The sequence below is a fragment of the Hypanus sabinus genome, chromosome 3, assembly GCF_030144855.1.
Source record: "Hypanus sabinus isolate sHypSab1 chromosome 3, sHypSab1.hap1, whole genome shotgun sequence".
Lineage (NCBI taxonomy): Eukaryota > Metazoa > Chordata > Chondrichthyes > Myliobatiformes > Dasyatidae > Hypanus > Hypanus sabinus.
In genome coordinates, this window is record NC_082708.1 from 15628145 (window position 1) to 15650875 (window position 22731).

The 22731-nt window shown below is 42.0% G+C and overlaps 1 long non-coding RNA gene across 2 annotated transcripts; it reads left to right on the forward strand.

Annotated features, from left to right (window-relative positions):
* The first annotated feature begins 2219 nt into the window (after positions 1-2219).
* Positions 2220-21694, forward strand: LOC132391061 (uncharacterized). Of its 2 annotated transcripts, none has more exons than XR_009511078.1 (3): positions 2220-2331; positions 16254-16369; positions 20749-21694. It is a non-coding gene; the product is annotated as an uncharacterized LOC132391061 (long non-coding RNA). The 2 variants fall into 2 exon arrangements; XR_009511077.1 differs by having other exon boundaries at positions 2223-2331; positions 16250-16369.
* The last annotated feature ends 1037 nt before the right edge of the window (positions 21695-22731 follow it).

Here is a 22731-nt window from a genome sequence, read left to right on the forward strand (position 1 = left end):
GCAAAAGCAGTGGATAATCCAGTCAGTTCAAAAGGGGAAGTCAGACTGTACACTGCACCAATCACAGTTCAGAAGAGTATCTACTGGAGTATCTCGTAGGTTTATAAGTTGTCTGCAAAATATCACCATTGTTCGCTGGATTTGAGATACCAGAAATGGATGGGAGTGAAAATAAAACAATTTCACTACCTCAACAAATTATGAGCTACAAAGAAATTGAAGGTATCAACAATCATCTTGAATGTTACAATGAAAATGAAGATTTAGAGGATCCAGTCGTCGACAGCATTGTATGAAGATTATCTCGGTGCCTGTGTGCTAATTTTGTTCATTTGCATTTAATCAAAAGAACACATACACTGGAGGGATTCCTCTGTTGATAACTAATAGGAACTAATACACAGTTTTATAGTATTGTAATAGTATTTAAAGTTTTCTAATTTGTTCTGTATTTCATTTCGATACATAATTTGTTACTCAGTTAAATGGTAGTTTGTCTTTTTTATACCTTTTTAACTATACCCATGAAACTTTGGCTAATTAAGACAGCCTCTTAATTGGGCCAAAATATACAGGTCCTGATGTGTCCCAATTATCCAGAATCCACTGTATTTGCATTAACGAGCAGGTGTGTAGGTGTACCTAACAAAGTGGCTTCTGGCTATTGTTAATGTTACCTTTCAGTCCTGATGCCAGGTCTTGATCTAAAACATTGACTTCCACCTTTTGCCATCACAGAATCTGCTGAGGTCTTCAAACGTTCAGTTTGCTGTTCCAGCGTCCTGCTACTGCAGTCCCTTCAGATTTCAGTCTCTTAGATCTGCTGCTAGTGGAGTTCAATGACTTTCAAGTCAAGTGAAGTCACTTTTTATTGTCATTTCGACCATAACTGCTACTGCAGTACACAGTAAAAACGAAACAGCATTTTTTCAGGACCATAGTGCTACATGAAACAATACAAAAAACTACACTGAAATATGTAAAAAAACACAAAAACTACGCTAGACTACAGACCGACCCAGGACTGCATAAAGTGCACAAAACAGTGCAGGCATTACAATAAATAATAAACAAGACAATAGGCACAGTAGAGGGCAGTAATTTGGTGTCAGTCTAGACTTTGGGTATTGAGGAGTCTGATGGCTTGGGGGAAGAAACTGTTACATAGTCTGGTCGTGAGAGCCAGAATGCTTCGGTGCCTTTTTCCAGATGGCAGGAAGGAGAAGAGTTTGTAGGAGGGGTGAGTGGGGTCCTTCTTAATGTTGTTTGCTTTTCACCCAGTGATGGTGAGGACAAGGGAACACACACCAGTCCTCATTGAGGGATCAGCATGGAAAGGGTGAGCACTTTCTGGGTGTCAACATCCTTTACCCAACATGTCAATGCAATTACAAAGAGGGCACATTGGCAGTCATACTTCATTATGAGTTTGAGGAGATTTGGTATGTCACCAAAGAATCTAACAAATTTCTACAGATGTACCATGGAGAGCATTTTAACTGGGTGCATCACTGTCTGGTATGGAGAAAGCTGCAGAGGGTTGTAAACTCAGCCAATCCATCATGGGTACTAGCCTTCCCACCACTAAGGTGATACTAAAGAGGAGATACCTCAAAAGGGCAGCATCTAATCGATAAGGACCGCCACTACTCAGGATATGTCCTCTTCTCATTTATACCATTAGAGAGGTGGAACAGGAGTTTGCTCACTATTTTTGCTCTCTTTGTGCACAACTTATTATATATATACTTATAATTTATAGCATATTTATGCATTGCGCTGTACTGCTGCCACAAGACAATGAATTACATGACATATGTTAGTCATAATAAACCTGATTCTGAGACATTTATCCAAGTCAGCATTTTGTCGGAAAAACTGCAGGTTGTGGTTTCCCTCATGAACCTGCCGACAGAGGCAGGCTGAAGAAACGTCGAAACAAGAAATCTTAATGACACTCAAGGTGCTGCTTGACAGGCTCTCAGGATTATTCAAAATTCACCCTGGGGAATTGGTGAATAGGGGAGCCTTTCTCCAGTCTGAAACTGCTGCTACGTTATTTTCTACCATTTGCAAAAACATCATTGCACGTCACGGCTCTGTGATCGATTGTGGGTCTAGACATTCAGTTATTTTTACAAGCTTGGCAATCAGTGATCTGATTCTTTTGATGCATGTACTGGAGTTTAGTCGGGGGGGGGGGGGAATAGGAGAGCAGAGCAGGCAGAGTCTGAAGGATATATGTCTCCAAGCATACAGAGAGAGTCGAGGAGAAAAATACAGCTGAACAGGGAAAAAATATTGATGAAGGAAAATGTAAAACTAAACCAGGTAAAAGAAAATTTTTCAGTATTGGTTCTGGAAACAGGCACTTCTTCTCATACTTGAATATCATAGTTGCATATCAATTATCAAAATTACACTATTTATATATTTTAGTAATTTATAGTAATTTTATAATTTTGCACTCAACTGCTGCCATAATATTTGGGGCAGTTTTTAACCATATAACCATTACAGCACGGAAATAGGCCATCTCGGCCCTTCTAGTCTGTGCCGAACGTTTATGCTCTCTAATCCCACTGACCCACACTCAGCCCGTAACCCTCCATTCCTTTCCCATCCATATACCTATCCAATTTTACTTTAAATGACAATACTGAACCTGTCTCTACCACTTCTACTCGTTCCACACAGCTACCACTCTCTGTGTCAAGAAGTTCCCCCTCGTGTTACCCTTAAAATTTTGCCCCCTAACTCTCAACTCATGTCCTCTTGTTTGAATCTCTCCTACTCTCAATGGAAAAAGCCTATTCACGTCAACTCTTTCTATCCCCCTCATAATGTTAAATATCTCTATCAAGTCCCCCCTCAACCTTCTACACTCCAAAGAATAAAGACCTAACTTATTCAACCTTTCTCTGTAACTTAGGTGCTGAAACTCAGGTAACATTCTAGTAAATCTCTTCTGTACTTTCTCTATTTTGTTGACATCTTTCCTATAATTCGGTGACCAGAACTGTACACAATACTCCAAATTCAGCCTTACCAATGCCTTGTACAATTTTAACATTACATTCCAACTCCTATACTCAATGCTCTGATTTATAAAGGCCAGCATACCAAAAGCTTTCTTCACCACCCTACCCACATGAGATTCCACCTTGGAAGCATAATAGTTAGCAAAATGACTTACAGTCCGGGAACCCAGGTTCAATTCCTACCGCTGCCTGTAACAAGTTTGCACATTCTCCCCTTGACGGTGTGGGTTTCCTCCCACAGTCCAAAGTCATACAGGTTGGTAGGTTAGGTGATACATGTGAACTATGAAGTAATATTACTACAAATAACTTAGCAAAAATAAAATATTTTCCAGAGGATTGACATCATAAAAAAGAATCCGAGTTAGAATCAGGTTTAATATCATTGGCATATGTTGTGAAATTTGTTAACTTCATTGCAATGCAGTATATGATAATACAGGAAAAAATAAATATATGAATGAATTACAGTAAGTATATATGTATATTTAATAGTTAAGTTAAAATAGTGCAAAAATAGAAATAGTAATAAATAGTGAGGTAGTGTTCATGGGTTCAATGTCCATTTAGGACGGAGTGGAAGGAGCTACTCCTGAATCACTGAGTGTGTACCTTTAGGCTTTTGTACCTCCTTCCTGACAGTAACAATGATAATAGGGCATGTCATGGGTGATAGGAGTCCTTAATAATGGACACCACCTTTCTGAGGCTCCGCTCCCTGCAGGTGTCTTGGATGCTGTGGAGGCGAGCACCAGTGATGGAGCTGACTAATTTTACAACTTCCTGTAGCTTCTTTTGATCCTGTGCAGTAGCCACCCACACTTCCCCCCCCCATAACAAACAATGATGCAGCCCATCACAATGCTCTCCATGTTACATCTGTAGGCACTTTTAAGTGTTTTAGGTAACACATCAAATCTCCTCAGACTCCTAATAAAATATAGCCACTGTCTTCCTTTCTTTATAGCAGCATCGATATGTTGGGACCAGATATAAAGATGTAAAGACCATAAGACATAGGATCACAGTTGGACAATTTGGCCCGTTGGGTCTGATCTACCATTCCATCATGTCTGATTTATTATCCCTCTCAGCCCCATTCTCCTGCCTGCTGCCCATAATCTTTGGCACCCTGACTATTCAAGAGCCTATCAATCTCTGCTGTACGTATACTCAATAACTTGGCATCTGTGACAATGAATTCCACAGATACACCACACTTTGACTAAATAAATTCCTCCACATCTCTGTTCTAAATGGATGTGCCTCTATTCTGAGGTTACCCTCAAGTTCTAGACTCCCCTCACCATAGGAAATACTCTTTCCACATCCAGTCTATCTAGACCTTTCAATATCTGACAGGATTTTAAAAGATTCCCCTTCATTCTTTCAAACTCCAGCAAGTACAAGACTAAAGCCATCATACACTCCACATCCAATAATCATCTCATTCCTAGAATCATTCTCGTGAACCTTCCCTGGACCCTCTCCAATACCAGCACATTTCTTCTTCAATAAGGGGCCCAAAACTGCTCATAATACTTCAAGTGTGGCCTGACCAGTGCCTTATAAAGCCTCAGCATTACAACCTTGCTCTTTAATGTTCTAGTCCTCTTGAAATGAATGCTAACATTGGAGTACAACAATTAATGATTAATTATACCACTAATTGGAGCTGGAATGGCCTCTGTGACTGATCATGCCACTATCTTGAAGAATAGGCAGCTAATTTTGTAGTCTACCTCTATCAAACTCCCCTTCTGCTTCCTACGTTCTGAAGAAAACTGAACCTATTCAATCTCTTCCTTCAACTGAAACACTAAGTATAGAAGTCAGGACTGTGCTAACACAGTGTACCAACAAATAACATGTGGAATATTAAAAGGCCTAGATGGATGTGCAGAAAATGTTTCCAATAATGGGGAAGTCCAGAACCAGATGCACAGCCTCAGAATAGAAGGGCGTCCCTTCAGGGCAAAGATGAGGAGAAATTTCTAGAGTCAGAGAGAGATAAATCTGTGGAATTCTTTGTCTCAGCTGACTGTGGAGGCCAAGTCATTGGGCATCTTTAAAGTGGAGGTTGATACATTCTTGATTAGTGAAAGGTAATGTGGAGAATGGGGTTGAGAGGGATAATAAATCAGTCATGATCGAATGGCAGAGTATATTCAATGGGCTCCTGAGAGGCTCCAGTCTGCTGTAAATAGCAATAATCGTATTTTAATATGAAATTGTAATTAGTTTATAGGATAATGCTTTGCTGTTGAATGAACTTTTGTGATAAACTGTTGAAGTGAGATAATGGAACAAGCCATTAGCCCCATCACTCTCGATGCTCACTGACCAATGCCTTGTCCAAAATAATTGCACAAAAGACATTAAGACAAATAATGCCAAGTCAAGTCAAGGTTATTGTCTGTGAATGAATACAATCAGATATAGTACAAAGAAAAACTTTCTAGTAGCAGCATCACAAACACGTAGGTACTAACAACACAGAGAATATGAATTTTATGTGAGCTATACCATAGGGTGAACAGTTCTGGGTTTCTGGGTGTCAATATCTCAGGGGATGTATGCTAGGCCCAGCATATTAATATGATTATAAAGAAAGCATGTCAGCAGCATTGAGGAGATTTGTCTTCTTACCAGAGACTCTAGGAAATTTCTACAGATGTAGTGTGCAAAAACATTCCGACTGGTTGCATCACCACCTGTCAGAGGAAAATCCAGTCATCACGCCAAGGTCAACATCACGTTAAATGAAGGCAGACGACTGTGCTGAGTAGCTGGTGAGGCCAGAGTCAGGAGACTGTTTAGTTTTGGTCTCTCTGTGATAGGAAAGATGCCATAAAGCTGAAGAGAGTCCAGAGGTGATTTACAAGGATGTTGCCATGATCTTGGATTGAGTTTGAGAGCCTTATCCATTGGGGAATAAGAAAATGAGTATCATAGAGATGTACTAAAATCATAAGCATCATAGATAGGACAAGTGTGCATGGTTTTTCCCCAGGGCTGGGAATCAAGCACTTGAGAGCAAAGATTTAAGGTGAGAGGGGAAAGGTTTAATAGGAACCTGAGGAGCAACTTATTTATGATGAGGGTTGTATGGAATGTACTGCAAGAGGAACCAGTTGAAGCAGATACATGAACAACATTTAAAAGACTCTCGGCATGGATAAGAAAGATCTAGATATATCTGGGCTTAATGCAGGCAGATGGGATTAGTTTAGATGAGCATCTTGGTCAGCATGAGCAAGTTGGGCTGAAGGGCCTACTTCTGTGCTGTACGACACTGTGACTCTGCGTGGTGCTACAGTTTAAAAATAAAGATTAGCTTTATTTGCCGCAAGAATGTCGAAGAAACGAAACACGCAGTTAAATGTGTCATTTGTGTGAGTGACCGACACAGTCCAAGGAAGTGCTGGGGGCAGCCTGCAAGTTCTGCCATTCTTCTGGCACACATAGAGAAGGCTACAGAGTAGGTGCAGTACAGGTAGACAAATAAAGATTTGGGTAATATCTACCCTTCATCTAACAGGACTTTACACTAGAATATACTGTATCTCAGCTCATTAATTCCTTGTGTGTGAGGCATTGCTATGTACAACTTCACTTGTGTGTTTCCTGCATTGAATTAGTATCAGTTTTGAATATTTTGGTTTCATATAAAGCTGTATGCAATTAAGGTCTCTGCCTTCCTTCTTTTCCAAAAAATATAAACATTTACGCAGGACTGATTTCTATTCCGGGGTGGCATACTAGCATAGCGACTAACTTAACACTATCACAGCAGCAACGACCCGGGTTCAATTCCGCTACTGTCTATAAAGAGTTTCTATGTTCTCCCCTGACTGTGTGGGTTTCCTCTGGGTGCTCCAGTTTCCTCGTGCATTCCAACCATGTGTGTGTTAGTAGGTTAATTGGCCATATTGGGGTAGTTTAGCAGTGCTGGCTCGTTGGGCCAAAAGGGCCTGAGGGCCCGTTACCATACCGTAAAAATGAATCAGCAGAGAAGTAAATAGATGAATGGGTGTACAGACAGATAAATGAATGGATAGGTAGATAGAAAGAAAGATAGATAAATAGATAGGTAGATAGACAGGTAGATACATAGGTAGATAGATAAATAAATAGCTAGATAGATAGATTAATAGAGAGAGAGATAGAGAGCGATAGAAAGAGATAGAGAGAGAGAGATAAGTCATAACATTAAATTTTAAATTAGGAATTAGATGTAGAAGTAAAGTTACTCACTGCTGCATGAAACACACAGCACCTGTGTATAATTGGGCAGCACAAGCCTGTTCGATCAGAAGGGTCTGTTACAGTGCTGTATCTTCAAATGAAATAAAATACAATAAATGTCACCTATCTTAACATGAAATTCTATTAGCTACGCATTGATAGCCAAACCTCAAGGTTACATCAACACAGAGGTATGTTCTAAGGAATCTAGCAGACCCATGGGGTAAAATTGGTTATTGACTTATGAAAGTCACTTTAATAGGTAAGTCAATCATTCTGAAATGTTACTGACCTCTCTCCTCCTCACAGCTCTGTTCTGTTCACAGTTTTGAAGCAGCACATTATGCTATTGTGACCTTTGAAGACGTTTGCTATCAAATGTGCAGCGTCTGACGTTCAATGAATGAAGAGGGGAATGAAAGAAATTGTGAAATCTAAATCTATCTGCTGAATGATTGGTACCATATGAAGTATTAATTAACTTAATGCCTCTGCATCTGTTACATGTTAGACAAAATGTTATTCTTCAGATCAGTGCTCAGAAGTGGTATGAAAAACACCTAAAACAGAGGAGACCAAAGCCAGGCAGTGTCTCGAAATCACTGGCCAGACCAGCCAACCCAGGCTGAGACATGCCTGCGATGTTCTGCCCCTGATGCTCTTGAATTTCTGGCATGCCGCTGGTGCCTTTCATAGCGAAAATGGACACAAACTCAGTTCGGAGGAGAAACATCTCATATTCCATCTGGGTAGCCTCCAATCTGATGGCATGAACTTTGATTACTCTAACTTCCAGCAAATATTCCACCCCTTCCCCCTTTCTCTCTTTTTCCATTCACCATTCTGGTTACCCTCTCATACCTTCTCTTTTCCTCACCTGCCAATTACCTCCCTCCATTGCCCTGCCTCTTTCCAGTTCCTACATGTTCCACTATCCTCTCCTATTAGATTCCCTCTTATGCTGCTCTTTATCTCTTCCACTTATCACCTCTCAGCTTCTTACTTTATCCCGCACTCTCCAGACACCAACAGACTACCCCCCCCCCCCAAACCTGGTCTCACCTGTTCCCTTCCTCCACATTCTTCTGCCCCTTTCCCTTCCAGTCCTGATGAAGGGTCTCAACACGAATTGTCAACTATTTATTTCCCTTCATAGATGCTACCTGACCTGTTGAATTCCTTCAGCATTTCCTCATTATTCTTAGTATATTCTCAGAGAATATTACAGCATGGTCAGAGGCCCTTTCACCCTAACAAGCCCATGCCGCCCAATTACACTCCTAAAAACAATTAACCTACTGACCTGTACTTTCTTTGGAATGTGTAAGGAAACAAGAGCACCAAGAGGAAACCCATGCAGTCACAGGGAGAATGTACCAAATCTTTACAGAGAGTGATAGGAATTGAACCTGGGACACAGGCACAGTAAAGTGTTATGCTAACCGTTGTGCTATAAGACCCATAAGACCCAAGACATATGAGCAGAATTGAGCTATTCAGCCCATCGAGTCCGCTTGAGGCCTCCTGCGCCAATTCGACTGCAACTCGAACCGTCCTCGCATGCTACCGTGCTGCCCCCACGTTTTACGTGTGGGTTGCTCAGGATTTTCAGCATCTGCAGAATCTCTTGTGTCCATTCTTCAGTGATCTTTGCCTGAAGGTTGTTAGCCGAGGTGAGCTGCATCTTCTCTCCCTGAGCCGGGGTGAAGAGCGTTCCACTGCTCCATAACTATTCCATAATTCCAAATCTGGGACTCGATCACACACAAACCTCTGGAGGATCTCAGCTGGTCAGGCAGCATGTATGGAGAGGAATAAATCATTTTGGGCTGAGACCCTTCATCAGGACTGTTGTGTTGAAGTACTGGACACTATTTTAAGTGTCCTATCTATAAATGAACTCTAAAAGAGTTCAAGGGAAGTTGATTCCAGCTCATAAAGAAAATACTCACAGAGCTAAGTAGTTAACATTTCAGAAGAATGAACATGGACTACAGCCAGACATTGGAAAAGCCTCAAGCAAATAATTTTACTTGAAAGAAGGAATGAAAAAGATTTTCTTTTTCTGTCACAAGTGTATTGAATCATCCAGAGAAATGTGTTGTCTGTGTCACTGTTTGCCATGTGCTGGGAGCAGCCCATAAGTGTCGCCATGGTTTCGGTGCCATAGCATACCCACAACTCACTAACCCTAACTGTACGCTTTTGGAATAACCATTACCATATAACAATTACAGCACAGAAACAGGCCATCTCGACCCTTCTAGTCTGTGCTGAACGCTTACTCTCACCTAGACCCACCGACCTGCACTCAGCCCATAACCCTCCATTTCCCTCGGGATCAATAAAGTATGTCTGTCTGTCTTTCCTATCCATATACCTATCCAATTTTTTTTTTTAAATGACAAAATCGAACATGCCTCTACTAGAAGCTTGTTCCACACACCTACCACTCTCTGAGTAAAGAAGTTCCCCCTCATGTTACACCTAAACTTTTGCCCCTTAACTCTCAACTCATGTCCTCTTGTTTGAATCTCCCCTTCTCGCAATGGAAAAAGACTATCCATGGGAAATCATGGGCACATCACTTCAGATAAGTAACATTCATGGGAAACACATATATTATACATAATTTATGTTTATAGAATTCAAACAAAATAAAATTAATGCAAGGTTACCAAATTGGCCAGAATATAGTTCTACCATTGGTTGTATTGATTTGTTCAAGAATGAATGAATGTGGGAGGAAACCCAGACGTCCATGGGGAGAATGTACCAACTCCTTACAGACGATGGCGGGAATCAAACCCCAGTCAGCGATTGCTGTCACCATAAAGCAATTGTGCTCACCGCTACGCTACCGTGTTGCCCAGGTTTCACTCAGGTTTCAAAATGAGAAAAAAAGAAAACTTGCTTTGAAAGGAAACAGAGCCTGTAAGAACTTTCCCCAACAAATTGACATTAAAGATCACCAGATGATACTATCTCACCTCTTAAGAGTTAGCAAATATCTGACCTTTTGCATAGCACCAATCCTGGCCAGGCGATGTCCCACTGCACTCCACAGCCAAAGAAACTATACTTAATGTGTAGATGCTATTTACAACATAGGAAACAGGATAGCCAATTAGACCTTGGCAATTTTCCATAATCAGTAACTGATATTAACAAGTTGTCTCAAAATTTATATCAAGGTCATATCAGTTTGTGTTGTCTCGCAATACAAAAGAAAGGGCTTAATAACCATGGGCCATCAGACATAGGAACAGAATTAGGCCATTCGGTGCAACAAGTCTGCTCCACCATTTCATCATGGCTATCCAGTTCCCGCTCAAACCAAGTCTCCTGCCTGCTCCCCATAACCTTTCATGCCCTGACTAATCAAACACTTATCATCTTCTCTCCTAATTACACCCATGGATCTGGTCTTCACACCTGCCTGTTGCAACAAATTCACCAACAACTGGCTAAAGAAATTCCTCCTCATCTCCATTCTGGAAAGATATCCCTCTATTCTGAGTTTGTGCCCATTGGTCCTGGACTCCCCCACTATTAGTAACATACTCTCCACATCCACTCTATCAATATTTGATTAGATTCAATGAGATCCCCCCCCCCCATTCTTCTAAATTCCAGTGAGTACTGGCCCATAGCCATCAAATGCTCCTCACATGCTATCCTTTCATTTCCAGAAACATTCTCGTGAACTGTCTCTGAACCCTCTCCAAATTCTCTCTTAGATGAGGGGCCCAAAGCTGCTCACAATACTCAAAATGAGGCCTCACCAGTGTCTTATGAAGCTTCAGCATCATATCCTTGCTTTAATGTTTAACTCTTCTCAAAATAAATGCTAACATTACATTTGCCTTCCTCAGGAACAACTCAATCTGCAAGTTAACCTTTAAGAAATCCTGCAAGAGGATTCCCAAGTCATTCACACCTTAGATTTTTAAATTTTCTCCCCATTTAACCATATAACCATATAATAATTACAGCATGGAAACAGGCCATCTTGGCCGTTCTAGTCCGTGCCAAACGTTTACTCTTACCTAGTCCCACCTACCTGCACTCAGCCCATAACCCTCCATTCCTTTCCTGTCCATATACCCATCCAATTTTTTTTAATGACAAAATCAAACCTGCCTCTACCACTTCTATTGGAAGCTCATTCCACACAGCTACCACTCTCTGAGTAAAGAAGTTCCCTCTTGTGTTACCCCTAAACTTTTGCCCCTTAACTCTCAACTTATGTCTTGTTTGAATCTCCCCTACTCTCAATGGAAAAAGCCTATCCACATCAACTCTATCTATCCCCCCTCATAATTTTAAATACCTCTATCAAGTCCTCCCTCAACCTTCAATGCTCCAAAGAATAAAGACCTAACTTGTTCAACCTTTCTCTGTAACTTAGGTGCTGGAACCTAGGTAACATTCTAGTAAATCTCCTCTGTACTCTCTCTATTTTGTTGACATCTTTCCTATAATTCGGTGACTAGAACTGTACGCAATACTCCAAATTTGGCCTCATCAATGCCTTGCACAATTTTAACATTACATCCCAACTCCTATACTCAATGCTCTGATTTATAAAGGCCAGCATACCAAAAGTTTTCTTCACCACCCTATCCACATGAGATTCCACCTTCAGGGAACTATGCACCATTATTCCTAGATCACTCTGTTCTCCTGCATTCCTCAATGCCCTACCATTTACCATGTATGTCCCATTTTGATTAGTCCTATTTAGAAAATAGGCCACTCTTTTATTCCTTCTACCAAAGTTCATGACCATATACTTTCCTACACTGTATTCCATCTGCCATTTCTCTGCTCATTCTCCTAATCTGTCTAAGTCCTTCTGCAGCCACCCTGCTTCCTCAACACTACCTGCCCCTCCACCTATCTTCATATCATCCTCAGACTTGGTCACAAAACCATGACATAATTGTCATCCAAATCACTGATTAAAAAAAACATAAAAGAAAGCTAACACAAGGAAATCTGCAGATGCTGGAAATTCAAACAACAACACACACAAAATGCTGGTGGAACACAGCAGGCCAGGCAGCATCTATAGGGAGAAGCACTGTCGACGTTTCGGGCCGAGACCCTTCGTCAGAAAAGAAAGCTGTCTTTTTCTCTGTTTTGTCGCACATTGGGTGTTTTACAGTCCTGTCTGTTTTTTTAAAATAGGCTTTTTGTTTTGTGGCTGCCTGCAAGAAGATGAAACTCAAAATTATGTACAGTATACATACTTTGATAACAAACATACTTTGAACTATAATAAAGTGCCGGCTGTGCCTGTCATAATCTTATACAGCTCTTTCAAGTCACCTTTCATCTTTTGTCACTCCAAAGAGAAAAACTCTAACTCACTCAACATTTCCTCATAAGTCATGCTCTCTAATCCGGGCAAAACTCTGGTAAGTCTCCTCTGTGCCAACTTGAAATGTTCCACAACCTTCCTATAATGAGGCAGGCAGAATTGAGCACAATGCTCCAAGTGTGGTCTAACCAGAGTTTTCTAGAGCTGCAACCTTACCTCATGGCCCTTGAATTTGATCCCTTGACTAATGAAGGCCAACACTCCATATGTCTTCTTAATGACCCAATCAACTTGAGCAGCAAACTTCTTCCAGAATTCTCAGCCCTGGAAGGTTGTGGTGGCTAGATCACTGTAGGTTTTTAAAGAGGAAACAGACAAACTTTTAAAAGACGAGGGAATTGAGGGCTGTGGAGAACTGACATGGAAGAGGAGTTGTGGTCTGGGGTAGATCAGTCGTTCCCATATAGAGTTACGGAGAAGTCTGAGGTCCTGAGTGAACTATTCCCAAGACATACTGTTCCATTCAGTGCCTTTGCTGAGGGTCCTGTGCATCACTAAGTAAGTCATTGAAGTGCTGAGCAATGAAGGATTGCTCTGTATCTGGGGATGTCTGTAGTCAGCACTGTAAGCTTCAGGTTACAGTCCATCATAGGCAAAGCCACTGAACACATCTACTGCCACAAGAAAGCAGTATCCATCATCAAAGACCACTACCGTCCAGGCCATGTTCTCTTCTCACTACTTCCAGTAGATAAGAGGTACGAAGCCTTGGTTCTTTCACCACCAGAACAGTTATTATGCTTCAACCATCAGGCTCCTTAACCGACGTCTGCCATCAGATTTCTGAATGGACATCGAACACATGAACGTTTTCTCTACTTTTTTATCCTCATTTTTCCACCATTTACTTAGTTTATTTTTTTAAAAGAATATATATATACAAACCCCATTTCCAGAAAAGTTGGGATATTTTCCAAAATGCAATAAAACCAAAAATCTGTGATATGTTAATTCACGTGAACCTTTATTTCACTGACAAAAGTACAAAGAAAAGATTTTCAATAGTTTTACTGACCAGCTTAACTGTAGCTTGTAATATACACAAATTTAGAATTTGATGGCTGCAACACACTCAACAAAAGTGGGGACAGAGTTAAAATAAGATTGAAAAGTGCACAGAATATTCAAGTAACACCGGTTTGGAAGACTCCACATTAAGCAGGCTAATTGGGAGCAGGTGAGGTATCATGACTGGGTATAAAAGTAGCGTCCATCAAAGGCTCAGTCTTTGCAAGCAAGGATGGGTTGTGGCTCACCCCTTTGTGCCAAAATTTGTGAGAATTGTTAGTCAGTTCAAAAGGAACATTTCCCAACACAAGATTGCAGAGAATTTAGATCTTTCAACATCTACAGTACATAATATTGTGAAAAGATTCAGAGAATTCAGAGACATCTCAGTGCGTAAAGGGCAAGGTCGGAAACCACTGTTGAATGCGCGTGATCTTCGAGCCCTCAGGTGGCGCTGCCTGAGAAACCATCATACTACTGTGACAATTATAGCCACCTGGGCTCGGGAGTACTTCGGAAAACCATTGTCACTTAACACAGTCTGTTGCTGCATCCAGAAATGCAACTTGAAACTGTATTACGCAAGGAGGAAGCCATACATCAACTCCACACAGATACGCCGGTAAGTTCTCTGGGCCCGAGCTCATCTCAGATGGACCAAAAGACTGTGGAACCGTGTGCTGTGGTTAGATGAGTCCACATTTCAGCTAGTTTTCAGAAAAAATAGGCATCGAGTTCTCCGTGCCGAAGATCAAAATGACCATCCTGATTGTTATCAGCGAAAGGTGCAAAAGCCAGCGTCTGTGATGGTATGGGGGTGCAACAGAACCTACGGCATGGGTGAGTTGCATGTATGTGAAGGTACCATTGACTCTGAGACGTATATTAGGATTTTAGAGAGACATATGTTGCCATCAAGGCGACGTCTCTTCCCAGGACGTCCATGCTTATTTCAGCAGGAAAATGCCAGACCACATTCTGCACAGGCTACAACAGCATGGCTTTGTAGACACAGAGTGCGTGTGCTTGACTGGCCTGCTGCCAGTCCAGATCTATCTCCTATTGAAAATGTATGGCACATCATGAAGAGGAGAATCTGACAACGGAGACCACAGACTGTTGAGCAGCTGAAGTCTTATATCAAGCAAGAATGGACAAAATTTCCAATTGCAAATCTACTACAATTAGTATCCTCAGTTCCAAAACAATTAAAAAGTGTTTTTAAAAGGAAAGCTGATGTAACACAATGGTGAACATGCCTCTGTCCCAACTTTTGTTGAGTGTGTTGCAGCCATCAAATTCTAAATTTGTGTATATTTACAAAATACAATTAAGTTGGTCAGTAAAACTATTGAAAATTTTTTCTTTGTACTTTTGTCAGTTAAGTAAAGGTTCACGTGAATTAACATATCACATTTTTGTTTTTATTGCATTTTGGAAAATATCCCAACTTTTCTGGAAATGGGGTTTATATACATCCAATTATATTAAACCTGATTTTGATTCTGAAACTTCACTTACCACAACTGTGAACTGAGTCTACGATCTACAGACTCACTTTCAAGGACTCTATAACTCACATGCTCAGTATTTTTTTTGTATTTGCACAGTTTATCTTCTTTAGCACATTGATTGTCAGTCTTGGTTTATGCATAGCTTTTCATTAATTCTATTGTATTTCTTTTTTCCCTGTAAATGCCTGCAAGAAAATCAATCATATGGTAATGTATATGTGTTTAGATAATAAAATCACTTTGAACTTTGAACCACGTGCTGTAACTTAACAATCAGCTGGACTGGTGCGACATTCTGTTTATTACAGCTACCACTGGGCTTTGATTTCTGCCTCTTGTCTTTAAGGAATTTGTATGTTCTCTTTGTGACCATGTAGGTTTCCTCCTGGTGCTCCAGTTTCCTCCCACATTCTAAAGACATATGGTCAGGGTTAATAAATTGTGGCCATGCTATGGTGGTAACACCACCATTAAAGGTCCCAAGTCCAGCTGGGACTAGTAATCCCATCCTGTACGTAAAAAAAAACAGTGTTACAGAAACATCCAAAGCTCCAAAGACCTCATTCCTGGGAGAAGAAGATGGGTGACAGCTGGGGACAAGGTGAAAGATTAGCCCAGGACTGAGGATTCTGGTGAGCAGCTGTGAGCTGTCAGTAGGTGCGATGGGCTTAGGAAGAAGAGGAAGATGCTATGTTGGTTCTGGAAGTGTGATGACACTTGCAGGCTGCCCCCCTGCACAACCTTCCTTGATTTAAAAGATGAGGGTAATGAGGGCAGTGGAGAACTGACGTAGAAGAGGAGTTGAGGACTGTACATTTCGATATTTAGAGATTCATGCAACAATTAAAGCTAATCTTTCCCTTCTACTACTGTGATGCACTGATGTGATGAAATGATCTGCAAGTAATTAAGTAATGTCAATTAATGTTGTAATGGGTTTCTGTATCTGGAATGTTTGGGTTATGACTGCAGATAAGGGGGGAACCAAACAATGGAGAATTGTTATGCTACCTTGTATGTGTAAGCTGAGCAGCAGTTTGTTTTTCGGGAAGCGAGTGAGGAGGACGGACGTGTGAGGAGCGGACAGCGGTTCCAGGGCAGCGGGTACTGGACGTCGGCGGTTCAGATGGTGGCCGAAGGCTCGGAAGGTCATTGCGGATGGAACCAGAGGCGTGAGTTCCAACGTATTAAAATATTATTTGCACAAACTGATAAACTTACTGTTTTGGCTCCTTTAGGTTATCTGTCTCATTAACCCATCACTGAGAAATAACTAAAAAGTTGCAACTATTTACTCGCCTTTGGTGTATTGTCTGATATTTGTGTTGCGAGGGGGGGGCATTACACCGTATTTACACCGAAGTATTGCACTATTGGCGGGGCGACGGTGGTTCACCCTGGATGAACGGGGGTAAACTGGGGGCACAGATGCTACATCAGTAATATTTGAATAATCTTGAATATATATTTCTATGTTCCACTGTTGAGGTCTTGGTTGGATTGTTCTTTGTTTAGAACCTCCCCCTTGACCTTATCGCCGTGGTGACCCTACTAGGAGCTAAGTGCCAGACAGCTAAACTCCAGACTGCATCACTGTCAGAATAACAAGATTCACAAACGTTATCACCATGACAATGGTGAAAACCATGCGGCCATTCCCATTAACAATAAGTATACCGTACTGGATACTGTTGATGGGGATGACCTACCAGGAATGAGTTGTAGTGGTCCTGCCTCTGGCACAGAGGTTGAACCCTCAACTAGGAAGAGGAGGAGGGAAGAGAAGAGAGCGATAGTTTTAGGGGATTCGATAGTCAGGGGGGCAAATAGGAGATTTTGTGGGGCAGATCGGGAGTCTCGGATGGTATGTTGCCTCCCTGGTGCCAGGGTCTGGGACATCTCAGATTGGGTGCAGGCTATTCTTGAGAACGAGGGCATGAACCCAGATGTAGTGGTCCATGCAGGGACCAACGATGTAGGTAAGGTGAGTGAGGGGATCCTGCTTAGAGAGTTCAGGGAGTTAGGAGTGAAGCTGAAAGGCAGGACCTCCAGGGTGACAATCTCGGGATTGCTACCTGTGCCACGTGCGAGTGAGGTGAAGAATAGAATGATTATGCACATTAAGACGAGGCTGAGAGCATGGTGCAGGAAGGAAGGGTTCAGGTTTTTGGATAATTGGTCTTTGTTCCAGGGACGTTGGGATCTGTTTCGAAGGGACGGTCTACATCTGAACTGGAGGGGTACTAACATTCTTGCAGGAATGTTTGCCAGTTCTGCTCGGGGGGGTTTAAGCTAGATGTGCAGGGGGCAGGGATCCAGAATACAAGAGAATATGATATGATGAAGGATAAGGGACAGGCGGGGAATACACGTTTCCCAAGTATTAATTGTGTAAAGGAGAAAGGTGAGACAGAACATGTGTTGGAAAAGTTACATGTACAGAGGGTTGGTCAGAAGGAGCATGGGGTTAAATGTGTAGAAGGTTTGGGTGATCTTGAGAAGGTCATCAAAATTCAAGGTGCAATTAGCCCGATGGAAGTTCAAGGAGCTGGGTTAGGTACAATAGACAGTGTTTTAAGCAAAGAGAGGAGGAATGGGGTAAGAATTCTATACTTGAATGCGTGTAGTGTCAGAAATAAGACAGATGAGCTTGAAGCTCAGATGAAAATGGGGAACTACGATATTGTTGGAATAACAGAGACATGGCTGCAAGGGGATCAGGCCTGGGAATTGAGTGTACAAGGGTATACGTGCTATTGTAGAGACAGAAATATGGGAAGAGGGGGTGGGGTGGCCCTGTTGGTGAGGAATGAGATTCAGTCCTTAGCAAGTGGTGACTTAGGAACAGGGGAAGTAGAGTCTGTGTGGATTGAACTGAGGAACAGTAAGGGTAAAAAGACCCTAATGGGTGTTGTGTACAGGCCCCCAAACAGTAGCGTGGATATTGGGTACAAGTTGATTAGGGAGTTAACATTGGCATGTGCTAAAGGTAATGCAGTCGTTATGGGAGATTTCAACATGCAGGTGAACTGGGAGGATCAGGTAGATGCTGGACCCCAGGATAGGGAGTTTGTGGAGTGTCTAAGGGATGTATTTTTGGAACAGCTTCTGCTTGAGCCAACCAGGAACAAGGCTATTTTGGACTTGGTGATGTGTAATGAACAGAAATTGATAAGTGATCTTGAAGTAAAGGAGCCATTAGGAAGTAGTGATCATAACATGGTAAGTTTTTATCTACAATTTGAGAGGGATAAGGGCAGATCAGAGGTGTCAGTGTTGCAATTAAATAAAGGAGACTACGGAGCCATGAGGGAAGAGCTGGCCAATGTTAAATGGGTAGATGCCCTGGCAGGAAAGACAGTGGATCAGCAGTGGCAGATATTCTTGGGGATAATACAAAAGATGCAAAAGCAGTTCATTCCAATGAGAAGGAAGGATTCAAAGAGGGGGAAGGGGCCACAGTGGTTGACAAAGGAAGTCAGAGATTGTATGGTATTAAAGAAAAAGAAGTATGACAGGGCTAAGATGAGTGGGAATACAGATGATTGGGAAAGTTTTAAGGAACAGCAGATCTTAACTAAAAAAGCAATATGGAGAGAAAAAATCAGGTATGAGCTCAGTCTAGCCAGGAATATAAAAGGGGATAGCAAAAGCTTTTTTAGCTATGTGAAGAGAAAGAAGATAGTTAAGAACAATGTTGGCCCCTTGAAGAATGAATTGGGAGAAATTGTTATGGGAAACAGGGAAATGGCAACAGAATTTAATGCGTACTTTAGATCTGTCTTCACCAGGGAGGACACAAGCAATCTCCCAGATGTATGGATGGGCCAGGTCATAAGATATCAGAGGAATTGAAACAGATTGACATTAGGAAAGAAACTGTGATGAGTAGACTGATAGGACTGAAGGCTAATAAATCCCCGGGTCCAGATGGTCTGCATCCGAGGGTTCTAAAAGAGGTGGCTCAGGAAATTGCGGATGCATTGGTAATCATTTTCCAATGTTCCTTAGATTCAGGATCAGTTCCTGAAGATTGGAGAGTGGCTAATGTTATCCCACTTTTCAAGAAGGGAGGGAAGGAGAAAACAGAGAACTATCGCCCTGTTAGCCTAACGTCAGTCGTGGGGAAGATGCTTGAGTCCATTATTAAGGACGAAATAGTGGCATATCTTGATGGCAATAATAGGATTAGGCCGAGCCAGCATGGATTTACCAAGGGCAAATCATGCTTGACTAATCTGTTGGAGTTTTTTGAGGGTGTAACAAGGACGTTAGACGAGGGTAAGCCAGTGGATGTAGTGTACCTAGATTTTCAGAAGGCATTCGATAAGGTGCCACATAGGAGATTGTTGGGGGCAGGGTTTCAACATGGATAGAAAACTGGTTGGCAGATTGAAAGCAAAGGGTAGCAGTGAATGGGTGTTTCTCGGACTGGCTGGAGGTGACTAGTGGGGTACCACAGGGCTCTGTATTGGGACCACAGCTCTTTATGATTTATGTCAACGATTTAGATGAGGGCATTGTAAATTATATCAGCAAGTTTGCTGACGATACTAAACTGGGTGGCAGTGTGAAATGCGAAGAGGACATTAGGAGAATACAGGGAGACTTGTTTAGGCTGGGTGAGTGGGCAGATACTTGGCAGATGTCATTCAATGTGAATAAATGTCAAGTTATCCACTTTGTAAGCAGGAACAAGAGGGCAGAGTATTGTCTGAACGGTGTCGAGTTAGGTAAGAGAGAAATGCAAAGAGAGCTAGGAGTCCTAGTTCATCAGTCAATGAAGGTGAATGAGCAAGTGCAACAGGCAGTGAAGAGGGCAAATGGAATGTTGGCCTTTATTACAAGGGGAATTGAGTACAAGAGCAAGGATGTACTTTTGCATTTGTACAGGGCCCTGGTGAGACCACACCTGGAATATTGTGTACAGTTTGGTCTCCAGGTTTAAGGAAGGACATTCTGGCAATTGAGGAAGTGCAGCATAGATTCACTAGGTTGATTCCTGGGATGGCAGGGCTGTCTTACGCAGAGAGATTGGAGAGATTGGGCTTGTACACACTGGAATTGAGGAGATTGAGAGGGGATCTGATTGAAACGTTTAAGATAATTAAAGGATTTGATAGGATTGAGGCAGGAAATATGTTCCAGATGTTGGGAGAGTCCAGTACCAGAGGACATGGATTGAGAATAAGAGGTCAGTTATTTAAAACAGAGTTGAGGAAGAACTTCTTCTCCCAGAGAGTTGTGGAGGTGTGCACTGCACTGCCTCGAAAGACGGTGGAGGCCAATTCTCTGGATGTTTTCAAGAAGGAGCTAGATAGATATCTGATGGATAGGGGAATCAAGGGATATGGGGACAAGGCAGGGACTGGGTATTGATAGTGAATGATCAGCCATGATCTCAGGATGGCGGTGCAGACTTGAGGGGCCGAATGGTCTACTTCAGCATCTATTGTCTATTGTCTATTGACAAGGCGACAACCCTCAGCGAAGCCCAGATAATTATGTTCTATTGATTGCTTGTTCTCCTATTTCTCCCTCTGTATTGCAGTCACAAACAAGAGAAAACGTTCAGATGCTGGAAATCCAAGCAACACACACAAAATGCTGGAGGAACTCAGCAGGCCAGGCAGCGTCTGTGGAAAAGAATATCGACGATGTTTCAGGCCAAGAGCCATCTTCAGAATGGTGACCCTTCATCTGCCCAAGACGTTGACTCTACTCTTTTCTATAGATGCTGCCTGGCTTGCTGAGTTCTTTCAGCATTTTCTGTGTGTTGCTCTCTCTCTCTGTAGTCACTGTATTACCCTCTCTGCCTTAAGAAGATGTTTGCAGGTTCTCTCTTTATCTCTCCCACATCTCCTGGCCTTATTCTCCATGACCTGCCATGGATCTCTTCTCCCAATTATTATCTGCTGGAGCCATGCCTTCAACCACCACCAGACCAGAGAACTTAGAGTGTAGAACATGACAGCAAATGAACAGGCTCTTTGGCCCACAATGTTGTGCAGAACTAGATAAATTAGGAACCAAATGCCCAACTGAACTACTTGCTTCTGCCTACACAATGTCAATATCCCGCCATTCTCTGCACAGTCACGTGCATGTCTAAGAGCTTCTTGAGCTCCATTTCCTATCTACCTCCATCATCACACCAGCTACTCACCATTTCCTCTGTCAAAATTTGCCCTACATGTCTCCTTTTCCCCTCTCTCCTTATAGCACATGGTCTCTTAGCCAGGCAGCATGCTGGTAAGCCTCTTCTGCACCCTCTCCAAAGCCTCCACATCCTTCTTATAATGAGGTGACCAAAACTCCAGAGCAGCCATATCAGAAGTTTATACGGCTGCAACATAATTTCTCCGCTCTTGAAAGCAAATCCATTGGCTAATGAAGGCAGGCATGCCTTCAATTACTCCTGGGGCGAGTGTGGAGGAATCTAATGTGGTTAAAGCGAAGATGCAAACTCAACATGATGTATTCATAAATTGATAATAAATTCACTTTGAACACTTCTTCATCCAAGTCATTTATGAAAATAATGAGGAGCAGGCGATCCAGAATAGAACCCTATGTCACACCACTGGTCATGGATCTTGAGTTAGAATATGCTTCCTCTTTAACCACCAACTAGCAAATTAGGAACCCCTGTAGGCAAGTTCTCTGGATCCCATGCTTCACATGGAGGTCTATTTTTTTTTACACAAAGCATGGTGTATGTATGAAAAACAATGCTAGGGGTGTTAGTAGAGCCAGATACATTAGGGAGTTTTTTCAAGTATGTTAAAAATAAAAGATAAATGAGTGTGGATATAGGACCACTAGAAAATGAGTCAGGAGAAAAAAATATAGGGAACAAGGAGATGGCGGATGAACTAAACGAGTATTTTGCATAGATCTTCTCAATGGAAGACACTAGCAGTGTGCCTGATGTTGTAGTGTGTGAAGGAAGAGAAGAGGGTGCCGTTACTACCACAAGGGAGAAGGTGCTCCAAAAGCTGAAAGACCTAAAGTACATAATTTACCCGGACCAGGTGAACTACACCCTGGGGTTCTGAAAAATTTAGAATTAGGGATTGTAGTGGCACTAGAAATGATCTTTCAAACATCATTGGACTCTGGCAAGGTACCAGAGGACTGGAAAATTGCAAATGTCACTCTACTCTTTAAGAAAGGAGGAAGGTAGCAGAAAGGAAATTAAAGACTAGTTAGTCTGACATCAGTGGTTAGGAAGGTGTTAGAGGTAATTGTTAAGGACGAGCTGATGGAGTACTTGGTGATACAGGTCAAAATGGTAAAAGGTCAGCATGGTTTCCTTCAGGGAAAATCCTGCCTGACAAACCTGCTGGAATTCTTTGGGGAGATTACAAGTAGGATAGATAAAGGAGATGCAGTGGATGTTGTATATTTGGACTTTCAGAAGGCCTTTGACAAGGTGCCACACATGAGGCTGCTTACCAAGGTAAGAATCCATGGTATTACAGGAAAGTTACTAAAATGGTAAGAACATTGGCTGATTGGTAGGAGGCAGCGA